The sequence below is a fragment of the Rhinopithecus bieti genome, unplaced genomic scaffold, assembly GCF_001698545.2.
Source record: "Rhinopithecus bieti isolate Rb0 unplaced genomic scaffold, ASM169854v2 scaffold_33379, whole genome shotgun sequence".
In the NCBI taxonomy this organism is placed as follows: Eukaryota; Metazoa; Chordata; class Mammalia; order Primates; family Cercopithecidae; genus Rhinopithecus; species Rhinopithecus bieti.
In genome coordinates, this window is record NW_016814101.1 from 220370 (window position 1) to 223904 (window position 3535).

Sequence of the window (3535 nt, forward strand, 5' to 3'; positions counted from 1 at the left end):
ATATATATGTTGAAGCTCTGAGTCCCAGTGTGATGGTCTGGAGAAGGGGCCTTTGGGAGGTAATTAGGGTTAGATGAGGTCCTGAGAGCGTAGGCCCTCACGATTGGATTAATGTCTGTATTAGATCATTCTTGCATTGCCATAAAGAAATACCTGAGACTGGGTAATTTATTTTTAAAAAATAGGTTTAATTGGCTTATGGTTTGCAGGATGTACAGGAACCATGGAAGCATCTGCTTCTCGAGAGGCCTTAGGGAGCTTTTACTTATGGCAGTAGGCAAAGAAGGAGCAGGCACTTCACTTGGTGAAAGCAGGAGCAAGAGAGACGGGAGGCATTGCCACACACTATTATATGACCATATGTCGCAAGAAATCACTCACTATCATGAGCACAGTACCAAGGTGATGGTACTAAACTATTAATGAGAAATCTGTCCCCATGATCCAGTCACCTCCCAGCAGGCCCCCCCTCCAACACTGCAGATTACAATTCGGTGTGAGATTTGGTGGGGACACTGATCCAGACCATATCTTGCTTATAGGAAGAAATGCTTGCACTTTTCTCCCTTTCTCTCTCTGCCATGTGAGGACTCACAGAGAAGGTAGGCATCCATAAGCCAGAAAGAGAACCCTCACCAGACACCCACCATACTGGCATTCTGAGTTTTGGCTTCCCAGCCTCCAGAACTCGGAGAAAATAAACGTCTGTTATGTAAGACCCTCAGTCTATAGCATTTTCTTACAGCACCATGAAATAACTAAGACAAGAAGGAAGATGACGAGGAGAACCAACAGAATTCAGGGATTGTCTGTGGTTCCGTGAGAGCCAACTCTGTCCAGGTGCCAGCATTTCAGTGCATTCCCAGCACTTTCCCAAATTATAGCACCCTTCCACAATGGTCTTGCCCCATATGCCTGCCTGTCCAATTCTGGAATCTAGCTTGCTGCTAAGCTCTTCATGGTTGCATCCTTTAAAGGCTGTTCCCTATTTTCAGTGGAACAGCCAAGAGTCACCTGCCCTTCTCCTGACATAGAACAGTTCTACTTTCTGCAGAAGTCCCTGACTGTCCCTGTTCCTCACACTGGGGCCCCCCTAATAGCAAAAATACATTTGACTTTGAATAGTGACCTTTAGACATCTGATCATCCTGCTGCATGTCTTCAATACATTCTTAAAATGTTTCCCAAATGAGCTGGTGAGTAGCGCCTGATTTTGGCTTATAATGTATCAGTTCCTGGGATACAACCCTGAAGTTAGAAAGTGTTTGAAACCATCCTATATTTACAGTAGGACTTTAACAAGCTGTCTCATTGGAAACTGGCCACAGAGCACATACATAGATGGTCAAAAGCCAAGGCCTCTTGTATTAGCTCAGGCTGCCATAACAAAGTTCCATAACAAAGTACCACTGGGTGGCTTAAAGAATAGATGGATGTTTCTCACATTTCTGGAGGCTGGGAAGTTTGAGATCAAGGTACTAGCAGGTTTGATGCCTGGCAAGGGTCTCTTCCTGGTTTGTAGACAGCTACCTTCTCTGTTTGTCTGCAAATGGCAGAAACAGAGATGCAGGCAAGCTCTCTGATGTCTCTTATAAGAGCAGTAATCCCATCATGAAGGTCCCACCTTAATGACGTAATCTAACTCTAATTACTTTCAAATGCCTCATCTACAGATACATCACATTGAGTCTTGGGATTTCAACATATGAATGTTGGCGGGAGTGGGGACACAGTTCAGTTCATAACATCGCCTTCATAAGTGATAGATGAGGAAGGACTTTCTAAATCACTGTGGGGCAAATATCCAATGAAGCTGAATTCCTAAAACCCTAACGTTTTCCTAGGAGATAAAAGTGGTGCCTTGGTAGGCATGCTAGCTGATTAAAATGAAAAAATCAAAACATTGAAAATGAAAATAAAACTTTCTTGGCACTACTTCTGGTCCATGGATCTGCCTCACAGAAAAGACATAGCTTTCTATATGTCTAATGGCATCTGAACAGATGTTCAGGTAACAGGAGGGTAGCAGAGACCCACAGGTTAAGGTTTTAACCATGAATTAAAAGAATGAGTAACTCTCAGCCCACTAAGGTTTCAGATATTATTGCAAATGATAGTGCAGAAAAGTGTTAGTAAGTGAAGATACTTAGTATATCCAACTATACTAGTAAGTGACGAAGTTACTATATCACACTGAAGGGCTGAGGTTTACAGCATCCTTAGAAAACTACATGTGATCCTGTATTTGAAAGCATCTGTCATACGGTACACACTTAAAAAAGGCTGGAGAACTTAAAGAAAATCTGGCTTTCTCAGAAACTCCTCCCGGCAATGAAGAAGGCTTTTGTCATAGCAAATGATAAGAGTTCCTTTTTGTTGAGCACCTACTATGTAACAGTTTATGGGAGAGACTATAGTGCTCATCTACATCTCATCTTCCTCTCCTTCCTGGATACATGGGAACAGTACAGTCCACTTGTAGTTAGGAAGGGTCATGTGACAACCCCTTACCACTGAAACATGAGTAGAAGCATTGTTTGTCACATCCAGACGTCTGAGAGCCAGTGTGCCATTTCCATGCTTTCTCCTCATGTTGAGATGGTAGAATCCCAAGGTGGAAGCTGCTGCCTGGATACCTGGGTCACAGGAGAGTGGAGAGGCCCTGTCAAACCACATCAGGACTCATGTGCACATAAAATAAACTTGTGTTTTGTCAAGTCACTCAAATTCCATGGTTTGCCTATTGCATCAGCTAACAGTTACTTCAGTTACTTTAACTGATAAATACACAGCTACTATTTTTGCTGTTAGGCTTATTTAGATATTTTAATTAAAAAGAAAATAGTGCCTATATTCTTGTTGCAAAAAAAAAAAAAAACTAAGATACAGAGAATTCACAATTCTTCTCTGTGTAAAGTTCCTCCACAATTCAGCCTGCACCTCAGAGGTCGCCACAATTAGCAATCTGCTGTGTACTATTTTATTTTATTTTATTTTTTTATTTTTCTGCTTTAGTTTGGTTTTGAATGCATTTATTTCACAAATCTGTTCACTAAGTGTTATAAAAATGCTTATATCACCTTTTGTGTTTGTATAAATTAAATCAACAATAATTTCAGTCAAAATTAGTAGTCACAAGAATTTTTCCCCTTCATACAGGGTGCATAAACTATACTACAAGGCTACAGTAACCAAAACAGCATGGTACTGGTACCAAAACAGAGATATAGACCAATGGAACAGAACAGAGTCCTCAGAAATAATACCGCACATCTACAGCCATCTGATCTTTGACAAACCTGAGAGAAACAAGAAATGGGGAAAGGATTCCCTATTTAATAAATGGTGCTGGGAAAATTGGCTAGCCATAAGTAGAAAGCTGAAACTGGATCCTTTCCTTACCCCTTATACGAAGATTAATTCAAGATGGATTAGAGACTTAAATGTTAGACCTAATACCATAAAAACCCTAGAAGAAAATCTAGGTAGTACCATTCAGGACATAGGCATGGGCAAGGACTTCATGTCTAAAACG